The following is a 17,197-nucleotide window of genomic DNA, read 5'->3' on the forward strand; positions in this document are numbered from 1 at the left end:
CATCTCAGGATATCCAAAGGCAATAGAAAGAGCCTGTAATATTTTTGTAGTCTCTTACCCAACCCTGACCAATAACTTGAAAGGTGGCTTCTCATGATTGGTGTTGGGGTTTTTTGTTAGACAGTCTAAATTCTCAGAGTATCATCAGCATTAAGGTCACAAATGGAGACTTTCCATTAAACTATATATGTAGTTTATAGGCTGACATAAAAATATAAAATACTTTGTGAATTTGCAAGTTATCCCTACATAAGGCCAGACTAATCTTCTCTGTATTATTTCAATTTTAGAATACATGTTGCAAAAGAAAGCACGGATAATAAGACCTTTTAAAATTTATTTTAGTTAATTATTTGGGAACTTCATGGATGCTTTTATTCTGATCATATTCATTCCCACCTTTGCTCTAACTCTTATCAGTTCTTCCTCTACACACTTCCCCTCCAAGTTGGACCACCATTCTAAAGATAAACAGGTCATGTGTTTAACCAAATGCTAATGTATATGAGGCTATCACTGGAGAAAGTCCAAGGATTCATGTTTGTGAGAGACAGGTGTCTATATGCATCATAGTAAACATTGAACTCATTATATAGTCTGGGATGCTCTTAAAATTGACAGACCTTTCCTTCTTCTCTTTAATGCTGGGATCTCAAGCCTGAACTACCAATTCCAGCCAACATGATTAATAAGGAAAAAAGAAACAAACTAGATATAAAAGAAAGGAATTTTAGACATCAGAAATTTGTAAAGACTTTTCTGGGAAAAGGTTCAATTTATTTTTTAAAGGTATCTATTTATTGAATGGTTGTTTTTGAGTAACTAGTCCATCATATGTTTTATAATTTTTTGGCTAATATGTATATCTAAAATAAATACACATCTTTCTGTTGTCAAATATCTTATAGGTGATACAATAAAGCATGGAAATAGGTGTGAATTAATTATCATTTATAAATATTATGGAAAAAGAAAGTAAAGGCCTTTAGTTATCGAGGATGACACTAGAATAAAGATGTTATTTTCCATAAAGCTCTGTCATTATGAAAAAGTTATTTAAACACAAAGACAACATGCACAGAGTTCTTTATTCCTTGTTACTGATAAACAGAAAAAAATGACTCACTTAGGACTCCTATGTACATGTTTAAAAATTCTAACACCAAAACATTTGAAAAGGTGTATCATGATGTTTTTTTAATCCTTTGTTATACCTGGTTAAACTAATTTTTTATTTAAAACTTACTTTTTCTTTTACAACTTTTTAATAACATTATTACTCTGAGTAGTTATGAAAGTGGTGGAATTTAAAAGGCTGTATCACATAGAAGGACTGAACAATAGTACAGTATATTCTTTCCTACGTTACAGAATGTACTGTAGAAAAATCAAAGAACCCTATGAATAATTAGAACTTGTGGTTGAGGAAAAGCTTCAAAATTCCCAATTGTTTAACACCATAATGTGTTTGTACTAGAATTACAAAGGAAACCAATGGTTTACAACCTTAAAGTAGCAGATGCTATTATTTCTACTCATCCTTTCTGCAGTGACAAAAACACCTTCTTTTTGGGAACATCTTTACTCACCAGACGTTTGGCAAAAGTTCATGAGTTTTCATTTTACTTAGTTACAAAACAAACCAATAGACTGATGTCCAAATTAGTCACTTCAGCCAGTTTTTAATGGAGAAAGAAAAAGAGCTGTGTTAACCCTTCCTAAATTTGCTCATTATACTATCGTGAACAGATATTCATGTAGCTGTTCCCTGAGGCAAAGTAATAAAAGATTAAAAGCATTAAGAAAAATATGAAGGTAAAAAAGAAATGGCAAGAATTTGGAGATCTAAGGAAATATTTTTTAAGGAAATATTTTAATTATCATTGAAAATAAACTCATTACCTTCCATTATTAAGCATAGAATTAGTTCAAATCGCAAACATGTGCTGAGTATACACAGACTGTGTTAAGCTGAAGATATCAGCAACTAAATAGCACAGAGCAAGAAATATGAATAAATTTGAGAATAAAATTTGAAAAAACTGCATAAAATTATTAACGAAAATATAATGCATATAGTTATATAACATGTGGCAATCTTCTTGGGAGCCTCCTCTGTCTTGGTGTGTGTCTGTCCTTTTCTGTTTCTCAGTGTCTTTTTGTCTGTCTTTCTGTCTCTCTTTCTGCTTCTTTGTGACTTTCTTTCTCATATGTACATTTTGAAAAAAATATTACACGGATCAAGAATATGTCTTTATTTATTTTAAGACAGCACGAAGTGGGCGAGAGTGACAAGCAGAGAAACAGCATATCCTGATGTCTCAGGGAAGTCTGAGATGGTTAAACACTTCAGATGTGAGGCCTTCTTAGGATGGAGCTGTAATTCCCGTTGGCAGTTGACAGCTCGCTGGCAGTTTACACTTGGAAAGTGTACCTGCCTCGTCATTCTATTTTTACAGCTCCTTACCTGCCACATTGCCAGTGGCCTTCTTTCACTTTCACAGAGAACGTCTGTTTTCAAGTCTCACCCTCATGCAGATAGAAAGTGAATGTTGAAAGGCCACATAATCAGTCTCTGTGATGATACCAGGTCACTACTCTATGCGTCAAAATATTATAGATGTAATATGGAAGGGGAACAAACCAGATTAGATATTTTTTAAGGTTTTTATCTAGCACTGAGTGGACACTGAAATTAAGACGCTTGTTTAAAATATTAGGTCTTCTAGTTTCTTTCTTAAAAAGCTATTCTTCTATAGTAAACACAATAATGAAAAAATGTACAAGGGCACATAAAGAATTAAGTACTCCTGATACTTATCTGACTATAATACTAGACCTCCTATATTCATATATATATATATGTATATATATATATATATATATATATATATATTTCCATTGACCACAAGGACAAACAAGCTTAAGAGAATCCCCTATCCTTGAAATGATATTAGCAAAGCTACACAGAAAGTATAAAGCTTGATTATAAAGGCTCATAAAACACCAAGCAACAAAAAGCTTAAAGAAAAAAGCAAATGTCAGATATCCCTCAGGTCACACTACAGAAAAGAGGTTTGGTCTCCTCACAACATAGCTGTTGATGCTATAGATGGCAGCTTGAATTGTTGGTGGCACTGTTTTGTAAAGCTTAGGGTCTACAGCATTGCTGAAGGGGATGTGTCACTGGGAGTGATTTTGGAGGTTTCCAAAGCTTCTCCACATCACCACTTTACTCTCTGTTTTGTTTTTGCAGTTCAGGATGTGAACAGTTCCTGCTGCAATACCAGGCACTTGCTGCCAGGCTTCCTCCTAATGGTGGAGGTAGATTCTTATCCCTCTGGAAAGAAAAACCCTTCCTTCTATATGTTGCCTGGTCATGGTGCTTTATCACAGCAGTAGAAAAATAACCAATACATATGTGATATTAGTGTGATGTTTTATAAACTAAACTATTAGCTCACAGTTCAATATGAAAAACAAAACTCACAATGTCTCTATCAATAAATAATTCATCACTACCAAAAGTCATTTCATTAAAATTGAAACGGAGTATTATCAAAAGAACAATATCAGAAAGTGTTTTCATTGTAGAGATTAAAAGCTGAGCTGAGAGAAGAGCTAATTTAGCTTGTTTCAACCCACAAAAAGGAAATTTAAAACAAAATCCTACTCTTGTTTGAAAATAAAAGTCGAAGCATTACTTCAAGCAGGCAAGAGAAATTATACAAAATTCTGGCTAAATGTTATTAAGATTGAGAAAGAAGATGAAAGGAAAAATTAAGAATTCTAGAGCATATCACAACATGTCGGTTATTAAAAGATGAAGGGGAGCAAGGAGACTGAAAGCTTTCTAGACACTTACTGCTAACAAAACATAAGCTGTAGACAGCGGAAAAGCATTTATCTCAGAGAGGTTTTAAGACATACTACACTCTCAGGATCTGAAGAGATTTCCTTGTGGGACTTGATGGAGCTCTGCTGTTTTGTCCTTAATTCCCTCCTTCAGGCATACACTTTTCCAGAAATTCTCAGTGACAGGTACACATACTTGAAGCATACATCACCCTGTAGTTACAAATATTGAATTCATAAATACTAGTGGCAAAGGCATAGAGTGAAATAATACAGAATAAAAGGAATGGTATATAAGAGAGATTTAACACAAAGGGAAATTTAAGCTATCTGTTGCTAGAAATATTGACAGTTGGTTAACAAATCACTTAATGTCTTAGTTTAGAATTTATATTGCTGTAAAGAGAAACCATGGCCACATCAAATTGTAAGGAAAAATAAATTGAGCAGCTCAGATTTTCAGAGGTTTAGTCCTTTTTATCATGGCATGGTATGGTGGTGTGCAGGCAGACATGGTGCTGGAGAAGTAGGCAAGTGTCCTACATCCTAACTTGCAAACAGCAGGATTTGATCTGAGACATTCGACATAACTTGAAGATATATGAGACCTCAAATCCTACCACCAAAATGACACACTTCTTCCAGCAAGGCCACACCTACTCCAACAAAGCTACACTTCCTATTAGGTCCACTCCCTTCAGGAGCCCTTTTTTTTTCAAACCATCACACTCCAGTCCCTAGTCCCAAATGATTGTAGCCATGTCATAAAGCAAAAATGCATTCATTCCAACTTCAAAAGTCCTCAGAGTCTACTATGTTTAAAAGTCCAAAGCACAAAGTCCCTTCTGAGAGTCTTCCAACCTCTTAACTGAAATCCCCTATAAATTCTAAAATCTAAAGATCACATACGTACAACATATAATGGAACAGAATATACATTACTGTTCCAAAAAGTAGGGAAGGGAAAAAACTGGAAAAAATCAAAACTGAATATCAGCTGGACAAACTTCAAACTCTGCACCTCTATGTCTGATGCTAAAGCACTCTTCAGATCTTCAATTCCTTTCAACTTTGTTGTCTTCTTCCTCTTGTGTTGATTCCACTTCCTCTTAGCAGCTCTCCTTAGAAGGTATCCCACAGCTCTGGCATCTCCAGCATCTTAGGGTCTCCAAGGCAATCCAGACTTCACCCTCACCATTTTATGGGGGAAAAAAGCCTTTGTAGGGCTCCATTCAGTGACAGCCCTGACACATTTCTGTCCTCATAGAATTTCTTAGTCATGAAAGGAGATGTCTTTCTTCTATCATTGACAGTAAAGCCAGAACCATGTGAACAATGGTGCCAAGTTCTGCTGCTTTTTTTTCCCAATGCTTCCCTTCACTGCTTAAGCTTGGCTGTTCTGGAATTTGCTCTGTTGATCAGGTTGGCCTTAAACTCAGATCTGTCAGTCTATGAGTTCAGAGTGCCTAGATTAAAAGATTACCCCATCTTACCCTGCCTAATGGTTTCTTTAAATTCTTTTCACACGTTGGAAACTTTGCTTGATGGGATCTTGCCCTGAAGTCCCTACTCCCTTTATTTCATTTCTTCATCAGCTCACCTCCATGAACAGAGGAGTAAGTTCCATTCCACTTCCTCATGGTGCTTTTCTCCTTTAATCTCACATTTCATAATTTTCCCTGATCAGTTTGCTCCTTTTGGAGCCATCCCCCTAGAGTTCAAACCATTCTGAGCATCATTAATTTCCATGCTCTTAGTAGTGTACCCCATTAAGCAGTGCTTAAAGCATTCCACTGCTTTCCTAACTCAAAGTACCAAAGTCCATGTTCCTTCTAAAAAGCACGGTCAGACCTTTCACAGCAATATTCTAGGCCCTTGTACTAACCCCTGTCTTAGTTAGGTTTCTACTGCTATAAAAAGAAACCACGACAATGTCAACTGTTATAAAGGCATGCAGGCAGACATTGTGCTGGAACTGAGTCCTAAGTCTTAACTTACAGGCAACAGGAAGTGTTCTGAGACACTGGGTGAAACTTGAGAATATATGAGACCTCAAAGTCTGCCTCAACACTGACACAGTTCCTTCAGCAAATCCACACTGAGCTCAACAAAGCCACACCTCATAATAGTGCTTCTTAGGGGTCATTTCTTTCAAATCACCACACATAGTAAACATCAAAGCATCAGGATTTGAACAAACGTTTGACACTTATTTCACTGGTGGAAAATGTCTTAGGTTTAATTTTTAAAAGGGAATTGAGCAGGGAATTTCACTGAGAAAAGCTCTTATTCTTTAAATGACCAATAAATTCAAGGCCAACTTACAGGAAAGTTAATAAAAGCTATCTCACCCCTTACATTTGAAAGAATTATTTAATTTTTTTCTCCTCCAATCAATTAAAAATTAATTGCCACCATAGAACCTTCATCCAGAAACTGATAGAAGAAATTGCAGAGATCCACAGCTGAGCACTGGGCTGACCTCCTGGAGTCCAGTCGTAAAGAAAGAAGAGCAATAATATGAGCAAAGGGGTCAAGACCATGATGAGAAAACCCACAGAAACAGCTGTTCTGAGCTAGTGGGAGCTCACTGACTCCGGACTGATAGCTGAGGAACCTGCATGATACTGAACTAGACCCTCTGAATGTGGGTGACAGTTATGTGGCTTGGGCAGTTTGTGGGGTCACTTACTTTGGAACCAGTATTTATCCTTAGTGCATGCATGAACTGGCTATTTGGAGTTCATTCCCTATGGAGGGATACCTGGGTCAAACTAGATACAGGAAAGAGGGTCTTAGTCATGCCTCAAGTGATGCCACAGACTTTGTTGACTCCCCACGGAAGGGCTCACACTCTCAAAGGAGTGGATGAGGAGTAGGGTGGAGAGAAGGTGGGGAACAGATGACAGAGTGGGAGAGGGAATTGGGATTGGTATGTAAAATAAAAAATAAAATAAATAAAAATAAAAATGCAAAAAGAAATAAAGAACATTTTCCTATTAGAAAAGAATTTTGAATCTCATCTGAACTTTTAATAAGAGAAACATGATAAGTGTCATTCTGAGTCTGGCTTAGTTCACTTAACAAGGGAATCATCAGTTCCTTTCACATTCTAATAAAAACAATAGTTAATGCATTATAGCTTAATGATACTTCCTACACATTTTTATGTGTTCTTTCACTGTTGGGTGCCTATGATGATTGTGTAACCTGGATATTGTGAATAATACTGTAGTATGTATAAGTGTGGTGTGTGTGTGTGCTGGTATCTCTGATGTATTTTTATTTTATTTCCCCTAATACACTCTCAAATTTTGAACAAATAGATCATAAGACAGTTCTTTAGTGTAGTGCCTGGATTAATTTACATTTTGACAAATATAAATGGATGTTCTTTCTCATGTATCCTTACCAACATTTTGATTGTTTGCTTATTTTCATAATGAGAGTCTTTTAGAGTAGAGTGACATCGTATATAATATAGATTTTATTTTTGCTTTCCTGATCACTAAGGATATTGGTCAATTTTCACACACACACACACACACACACACACACACACACACACACACACATATACTGACCTTTTGTGAGCCATATTTCTTCTTGGAAATTGCTCATTTCCACTAATGATTAAATTATTTGTTGGTATTTAATTTTTGAATTCTCCCTATGTATATTCTTGATCAGTATAGGATGGTGAATTAAAAGATTTTCTGCCATGCTCATGCTAAGTCATCATGTTATTAACGGTTTCCTTTATTGGGTGTAAGGATTTTATCTGATGCTATGCTGTACGTCAGCTCAACTATGAACTATTGGACAAATGAACTGCTTCAAGGAAGAAATACAGAATTATGTGCCTATGACAATATCTGAAATATTTACCTAGTTTGCTTAAAATTCTTTCAGATTTTTGGATAGTGCTCTTTGATCTTCAATCATTTAAATTGATTTTTGCATAGTGAGGAAGGGGGTTTTAATCTCATTCTTATATAATACACACACACACACACACATATATATATACATATATATTTTGTCTATAACATTATTGATTGAAAAATATATGTTTCTTCAAATATTTCTTTGGGTACTTTAATGAGAATCAAGTAAAATATGCATGGATTTATTTCAAGAAATCATTAAACTGTTTTGTTTATCTCCATTTCTGTTTAAGTGCAAGTACATTCTGAGAAAGAAATAAGAAAAACAGAATCATTCACTACAGCCTCAAGCATATCTTGGAATAAATTCAACTAAGGAAATTAAAGACTTATATCACCATTCCCAATTGCAGTTATATAATTCAGAGCTATAAAAGTAAAATTATCATGGTATCTGTATAAAACTAGATAGTTGTATGTTAAAGAATTAAAGTAGGTCCATATCTATCACACTGCACTAAGCTCACTTTCAAATGCATCAAGGACCACATCATTCAACCTGATGAACTGAATCTAGTAGAAGAAGAGAGTATGCTTGAACTTATTGGCACAGGAAAGGACATTTAAACTATGAGCAAAGCATAAAGGTTGAAAAAAAAATGGAACCACATGATACTAAAAAAAAAAATACAATAATTCTTAAAAGGCAGCCCACAAAAAAAGGAAAAAAATCTTTACTAATTATACAAATTGTAGGAGGAAGGCCCGCTTCTTCGTCCCAGCTAGCGTAGCCCCAAAATAACCATACAGAAACTGTATTATTTCAATCACTGCTTGGCCCATTAGCTCTAGCTTCTTATTGGCTAACTCTTATTTTAATTTAACCCACTTATATTCAACTGCATATTGTCACGTGGCAGTGGCTACCCAGTAAAGATTCTAACCAGCATCTGTCTTAGGCAGAGGATCCATAGCTTCTCCCTGACTCTTTCCTTCTCCCAGCATTCAGTTCTTTCTTTTCTCTGCCTACCTAAGTTCTGCCCTATCAATAGGCCAAGAAAGTTTCTTTATTCATTAACCAAGAAAAACAACACATAGACAAAGAGACCTCCTACAACAAATCACAGTGGTTAGGCCTCTAGAGAACATAAAAATAACTCAAAAACATAAAAATAAAAAATAGGCCATGAACTAATTATAGTTATTAAGATTCAAAACACAAATGGCTTAGAAATATTTTTAAATAGTACATAATATTAGTTATCAGGGAATTACGAATGATAACTAGTTTAAGATTTCATATTACCCAGTCACAGTGGCTAAGATCAAACACAAATGACAGCAGATGCTGATGAAGAGAGAGGGGAAGATGAACCCTCTTTCAAGGCTTCTAAGGGAACAAAGGAGCAGTACTTATAGGAATTAACATGGGTGTTCTTCAAATAGTTTAAATAAAGGTCTGTCACAAGATCCAGGTATTCCACTCTTGGTAATAAAATTGAAGGGATCCAAATGTTTCTATAAAAATATATCCTCATGTGTGTTCATTGATGCACTGTTCACGATGTCTAGGAAATGAAAACACACATGTTTAACAAGTAACTAACTGATAAGACAAATGTGGTATATCAACAGCAAAGTTAACATTTTCACTGATCTTTCACTCTAACTTATAAAGTTTTTCATTTCCCTCATCATTTCAGTTTCGTTTTCCTTCATTAATTCTGCCTCTTTAATTCATTCTTTAGCCATACATTCTGTTGACTTCCTTATTTCACTCAAATCTCTATTAATGTTCTCTTGGAAGGCTGCCATGCCTTCTCTGAGCAATTTGGACATAGTTATACTTATTCTCTTAAATTAAGTGTCTAGGAATTCCTTCAAAACATTCTCAGATGGTACCACTGATACACTAACACCAAATTTTTAGGGAGGTGACATAGCTTGGTTTTTCATTTTGTCTTTATTTATACATATTTGAATTTACTTTATTGTTTGAGTTTTAATTTATTTTTATTATTAATTTAGAAAAATCTCAAGTCTCCTTCTTGTGGAAGTATTTATGATGATCAATAATGTACTAAATCATTGCAGGGTTGGCCTGTCACTTTTCCTTTTGGCGGACTGTTATTCAAGACCAGAGGCTATGCTGCTAGTTCCATTGAGAGTCAAGTGCTATCTTATATCAGCTTAGCTTCTTCCTTAGCCTCAGCTTTTACTGCGATTGTGGAGGTCATTGGGAGACCAAAGACATCAACATAGGGTCATAGGTCTATGCTGGAGCCACTGTGTCGTGTGAAACAACCCATCTCCCTCAGCTTAGGCTTTATAGTTTTGAATTTTCATTACAAGACGTATTTGTTGAAAGCCCAACTTGGAGCAAATTCACAGTGAATACATAAGATAAGTTTGCATGGTTTATTCTTATATGATCATTAATCTTTAGGAAAAAAATTGATATATCATTTAGTCATAAAAACAAACTTGGTATAGTTTGCTTTTTAAAAATATGTATTTGCAATTGAGCTTATTTTTTGGTCATCTGTAAGCTTGAAATTCATCATTGTGATTCTCTTTCTCAACAGTGTATGTAGCACATTTACTCAGAGTTAACGGGGACGCTCTATTTCTGTAGCGGGTGTTCAGTGTGATGTGATTTCCCTCAAGAGTGAAATGTCAATGTAGCAGAGAAGCATTTTTTAAAAACAAGAGCTGAACTTTATTTTCACTGGGTAGACAAAAATATTATAGGAGTTTCAGGAAAGACTGATGACTAGAGTCATTAGGGAGAAAGAAATAGGTCATTTTCATCCGTCACCAGTCTTTCACATTCTTCATCTTCTGTGTGCAATAAAACAAATTTTTTGATTGAAAATTTAGTATGCTATGTTTACTGTCCATAACATTATAATGTTAAGATCCCAAAGTGCTTTTAGACCATAGATAAGAGAAAGATCCATATTTAAAAAACAGAGAGGTTGTTTAATATTCCATACAGGCACTTTTAATGAACCACATTAATTCTTATCTATGTACATATATGAAAGTGTAATTATTACAAATATGTAATAAAATATATATATGACTTACTGATACTTGATTATATAAATATAAGCACCTGTGCTTTAACACACATAGTTTCATTTTTAATATTCCATTATAACACAAAACTCTCTTTAATGTGTCAAATTTGCTTAACCATTTACATAATAATATGAACCAGTGCTTATTGTTTTGAAATGTGCATTTTGAGAATAGTAGTCTTCTTTAAATACAATATATCCTGCTGAAAACTTCTACTCTTCCACTCCTCCCAGATTCTTCCAACAGAGATTAATTGAGGAGAAAATCCTAAACCTATGTTTAAAAAAATCATTTAACTTTGACAAAGAAAATTAATTTAAAATATAAAGGAACTCAATACTTTTTTCTTTATTTTATTTCCTTACATTACATTTTCTCCTTTCCTTCTTTTATTTTGTACAAAATCCTAGCCCATGAAAAAGTGCTACCAGAATTGAGCTAGTCTAGGCAATTAAATGTATGTTTCAGTCCCCTATTATTCATTTTCAGACTGAAATATTTTCTTTTAACAAAGAAATATTTATTGTCCAAATAAACATACTTTCTAAATTCTAACAGAAAATTGTTTCTAAAATCATTTCTTTTTTTTTGAGGTTGGATATTTATTTAGTACTTATGAAAGGGAAGGAAGAAGTGGAGAAGAACAGAGATTCAGAGAGAGAGAGAGAGAGCGAGAGGAGAGACCAAAGCTGCCTCTCTGAGAGCTAAAATCATTTCTTTAACCTTAAGAATTTGTAAATAATTTCATGAGCCTACTTTCTGAAAATAGTTTGAAAACCATAAAAAATTAGATTGGATGAGAAGAACAGTTATAATCAATTAAAATTTCAATGATATGAGGAAAAGCATTGTTGCCAAAAATCAAAATTTGATTTCTGTAATAAAAATCATTTTCTAATTGAATACATTTTATACTTTTGGGTTATCAATTATTTTTATTATACCTATATGAAGTGAGAAATTTTCCTTCTATAAGTTTAATTAGAAATATTAATAATCCTTAATTTCTTCAAAATAAGATGGAAGGATGTTTCATGATACTTAGGAATAGTATCATTTCAAAAGTAACCTGTGGAAAACATGAAGCAACATGAGAAACAAGCAGGAAGAACTCTGAGAATCTGGCTGGGACGGCAGTTTGAAGATAAAGACTTTAAAACAAGCAGACTGTGTCAAACACATTTTTCTAGGAAAAGAAAAGTGCATCAACTTTAGCTCCTCCTTTTGCCTATGAAACTTAATGCATCTACAATAACAAGGATCCACAGAGGACTGAATCAAGCAGCACAGAACCACGGTGTGCCTGTCCAGACAGATCTGAATAAAGTCCAAATATCCAGAGGACAGTGCATCTTGTGGCACACATAGTGAAGGTAGGCACGTCAGACCCAGAGTGTGCGAGGCAGACTCTTCAGGAGTATCATGCTGAGTCTCTAACTTTACCATCTCCTCTTTAGTTTTGTCAATGAAATCCAAACACATCCAAGATAGCTTCACAGAAATGACACTGTGTGTGTGAAGGATTGCATGTGTGTGTGTGTGTGTGTGTGTGTGTGTGTGTGTGTGTGTGTGTATCCAAGGCTAGTGCAATAGTCTGAAACATTACATAATCAGAGGAGAAATGCAAATTGCATATAGGATGAACTTCTCAATAAATTTAAGCATACACAGGAAATTAAAGACAAATCTTTTATTGGAGGTGTCATGCAAAACACAATTTTAGAAAAATATAAAATAATTTGATTCTGTGAGGCTTTGCCAAACAACCTTGGTATTACTTTGATCCCCCATTCTGAGATTTCACCTTCTTTTAAAAATCTGGCTCCTTTTTAGTTGGATCTTCATTCTTTTATTCTTCCCCAAACTCCTCATGTCGTGTATCCTTCTACTCTGCTTCTAAGTACACCACACATGTACACGTGTGTGTGCGCGCGCACACACACACACACACACTCCAGCTTTGTGTGCTTTCCTTGTTTCTGTGGTTACTCCATGTTGAATTCTGAGGATTTGGAGTTAGGAATCACAGATGAGAGAGAACATGTGGTCTTCATCTTCTGGTCTGAGTTAACTTATTCAATATAATATTATCTAGGTACAAACATTTAGCTGAAAATTTTATACTTTAGTTTTTGCAGCTGAATAGTATTTCCTTGTGTATATGTTGCACATATTGCTCATCAATTCAGCTCTTAAAAAGGACAGTTAGGACATTTTCATTTCCTGCCTGTTGTGAATAGGTTGAAAAAAGCATTGTTCAACAGTATGAGTGGGCTAGGACATGAGCTTCTCTGGAATATGCCAAAAAGTGTTACAGCTGGATCAAAAAGTAGACTTGCTGTTCAGTTTTTTTAAAGGATTATATAGACTACAATGACCATATTGTAAAGATTATATATAATTTGTAAAGAGGTAGATAATTCCGTATAGCATTACAAATCTTATCCTTATACCCACAGATAAGTAAGAGTCACTACTCATCAAATAGGTCTCTCTTTACAGTAAATAGAGAACATCACAGGAAAATTATTATGGAAACAATGAAGATGATATCAACATTTCATGGAGAGCCAAGACCCATTGTATAAATATACATTATAGCTCCTGCTTCTATAGTACATGGAACATCACAGAAACATACACAACAAAAGCTGTTGTGAAACCACGGTCTCCTAGAAATAGCTGCATTAAGCAAAAACAGACAAATGATCATTTCAATGAATATGTTAATGTAAATAGGTAGAAATTTATATTAAATTTCTAGACAAAGAGCTGTAGGCAGCGTATGGCTGTTGGGAGAAGGGGAATTGCCTCTCCTAGGTATGAGCCTCTGTACTGGTAGTCCAATATAGTATCATCAACCTTGAAATCATATATGCACCACTAACAAAAATTGATTTGGTAGGTTAATACATGTCTGTACATAGATAGATTACATAGACAGATATTTGAGTATACATATATTCATTTTGTGTGTGATATGACAATAATAAAAAGTAAAGATGCTACAAACTTAAAAAATGAACATCAGAGAAGGGATCAAGGGCGCTACCTGGGAGGGCTTGGAGGGAGGAAAGTAAAAAGGGAATGTGATATCATCTCAATTAAAGCATATTTTTAAAATAAGAAAAGCATGAGGTCTTAGTGTGTAACAAAGGCTGGTTTACAACTTAGGATATCATGAGCCAACTGAAACTGGTCTCAAATTACAGAATTACTTACCTAAATATTCTGAGTGCTGATATTATGTCTGTATAACCAAGCATGGATAAAATAAATTTTAACATGCAGTGTCAATGGAAAATGTTTTATTCGCTGAGTGTGTAAGAAAAGAGAAATTCCAGAAATATATGTGAAAGTCACAGCTCCTTATAATAATGCATATTTAATTCATAGCAAGATGAATAACTTTTTAACAATAAATATTTTATACAAGAGTCAATTAAAAAACGTTCAGCCGTGTGATGTAGAAACATTCTCAATTCTTCACCATCAGCTTTTGTTTGACAAGTTTTATTCTATGCTTATATTTTAATTTGCTAATTAAGACTTACTTGAAAATTTCCCTTTGTTTCCCAACGCATTTGTGTGTCCAGGTGTGTGTTTGTGTGTGTGTAAAAAGAGAGAAAAAGACAAATAGAGGAGCACATTTATTGTGTATCTATAGATTCTATATTTGGATCTTAGCTATTTCTTTAATAATAAGTCATTAAATGTTTACTCATTATAGTTTCCCTTATTTTTGTATTACTCTGTCACAAAAATACATAGCTGTTTTGCAAAATTTAAGGATTAAGTGATTTACTTGTAACAATTTTTACTGCAGATTTGAAACTAGATAACTGAGTTCACAATAAATTCCAGAACCATAACAGCATCTTACATGACTACAAGGTCATTTTTTATTAGCTCTCCAAGTTAGGAAACTCATAACACAGCTATTAAAAAATAAAATAATAGATTTTAAGGCCTCAATATTATGCTGCTATTAACTACAGAGTCAACTATCAGTTATTGTGGTATCTCATTAGTGTTAGGCTTTATTTTATTGAACATCAAGCTTTTTATGTAATTTGTATGTGCATATATTTGCGGTGATGGAGTATATATCATATCATGTACTTTGTTTAATTGCATATTATCAATATGTTTAATGTAGCAACATAATATGCATCAATTTTACTTTTAATGAAATGCATATTTTTTGTATTGCGATGGTAAGCAATTTACTAAATATTAGCCTAGTAATGAGCAATTACTTAATGTATTTAAACATGCAAATCTTATGGAGTATTATGAGAAAGGTCAGCTCTAAACTCATATTGGGTATACAAATCTGTAAAGTCATTTTGAAAGCATATTTGGAAAAATATCAAAGCTTTAACTATATTCACTTTCATTGACCCAGCAATTCCATTTCTGGGAATCTCTCATAAAGAAATTATCAGAAATGAGGACAAAGATTTATGTGAAGAGACCATATCATGCTATTATTTATGGCACCAAACATTTGGAAGCAATCCAGATATCCAGCAATAGATGATTATATCATAAAACATCCATTAAGATAAAAAGTAGGCATGCATTATAAAATTTACTTTTGCTGAACTTCAAAAATATGGAAAGGTTTATAAAACAACATGAAGAGGAAAGTAGAACAAGATTTATATTTATAAAATAATTACCAACCCAATCTGCCTATGCCTGTAGAAAGTATTAACAATAACAATCACTGACCAGAACTGCCTGATGCTTGCTGCTCTCTTCAATTTTTTAAATCTTTTATATTAAACATCTATCTATCACTTTATCAATAAGACAGTGAGATAATTTTTAAAAGTGAAAGTCATGTTAAATATCTAAGGATACCATATCTGATCTATTTTAAAGACTGGCAGCTCTTATTGTCCTTGCATGTCCTTAGCTGTTGAACAGGTTACTATTTTCTCAAAGGGAGTGTAAGGATATCTACTTTTAATTTCAGCTCCTCTCAACTTTATGGGAAATTTCCAAACTACACTGTTGCAAAAGGAAAATAGAGTTAGAATCTTCTGAAGCTACAGGGTAATGAACAGTAGCAGCAGGTTTATCCACAACCCAATTACTTGGAAAGTAAATGTACCATATCTAGCTAGTGATATTGTTTAATATTTAATCCTGCAAAATAGAATCATGAACATTAAAGTTCTATCACAAACCCCAGAAGCATGAAAATAAAATATAAAAATAACAGATTTTAATGTTCCACTCCCCAAAAGCAAAACCCTGTAAAATGACCTTTCTCAAACTTTATGTAAACTATTAGAACAGAATAAATGAAGGTAGATTTCATTGTCATTTTTTCTTCTGTCAAAAATAATTAAAACTAGATTAAGGTTGTTTCAGTCTCTGCATTTTCTTTTGGGATTCTGCAATGCATGGTGGCCTATTTTAAATGAGTGTTATTTAAGGTCACAACTGTTCTGAAATTTTAGTTCTCAGTAAGTTTCTAATAAAATTATAGTAACAAAAATGCTATACGGTTAGGAGTGACATTATTAATTCTTTCTTTTCCTGGGCCTTCATAGATGGATAAACTGAGTCTTCGTATTATCACTTTTTCTCAAGAATGACTTAAACTTATTCCCAAACCAAGAGTGTGTGCAGCGCAAACTCAACACTGGCAGTACTTGTAGCTACCAGAACTCTACTCAGCCTACTATGTCTTTCCACCTGGTGGGAATAATGGTGACTGTAGTGTATACCTGGTCACAATACCTGGTTTACTGTAATGCCATGCTGACTACTCCCTCTTCCTAGATGTGGCTCAAATTCTCACTGAACTGCATTTTCACTGGACATCATTTGCTGCTTTTAACCCAAAATATATCCCTAAATCTTCACAGTGTACCCAGTTACTTGAGACTCCTATTCCAGATGATAAAATGCTACTAACAAACAAGTATCAAGTCTGATGGCTACCTTTCAGTTTGGAAGGTGGAGCACGCCTTTAATCCCAGCACTTGGGAGGCAGAGGCAGGTGGATCTCTGTGAGTTCGAGACCAGCCTGGTCTACAGAGCTAGTTCCAGGACCGGCTCCAAAGCCACAGAGAAACCCTGTCTCAAAAAACTAAAAAAAAAAAAAAAAAAAAAAAAAAAAAAAAAAAAAAAAAAAAAAAAAAATCCATGAACTTGAATTTTGTGCCTTGCTCACAGTATTGGTCTCATGTCTCTATTAAATGTGGACAAAGCTGTTTTCCAGTTTGCATAGATGGAGCTGACTTCTTTTCTCAAGCACCTATATCCACAAAAAAATAGAGACAGTGCTTAACGAACACTGACTCCGATAGACTAGACAATTGTCGAGTTTAAATTTCAGTGGTAGAACTTTT

The 17,197-nt window shown here is 34.2% G+C and overlaps 1 non-coding gene across 1 annotated transcript; it reads right to left on the minus strand.

Moving 5' to 3' along the window:
• Positions 1-208: 208 nt before the first annotated feature.
• Positions 209-314, minus strand: LOC142834569 (U6 spliceosomal RNA). Its single transcript, XR_012907649.1, has one exon. It is a non-coding gene; the product is annotated as a U6 spliceosomal RNA (small nuclear RNA).
• Positions 315-17,197: the final 16,883 nt, after the last annotated feature.

The sequence above is a fragment of the Microtus pennsylvanicus genome, chromosome 13 (genome assembly GCF_037038515.1).
Source record: "Microtus pennsylvanicus isolate mMicPen1 chromosome 13, mMicPen1.hap1, whole genome shotgun sequence".
Classification (NCBI taxonomy): Eukaryota; Metazoa; Chordata; class Mammalia; order Rodentia; family Cricetidae; genus Microtus; species Microtus pennsylvanicus.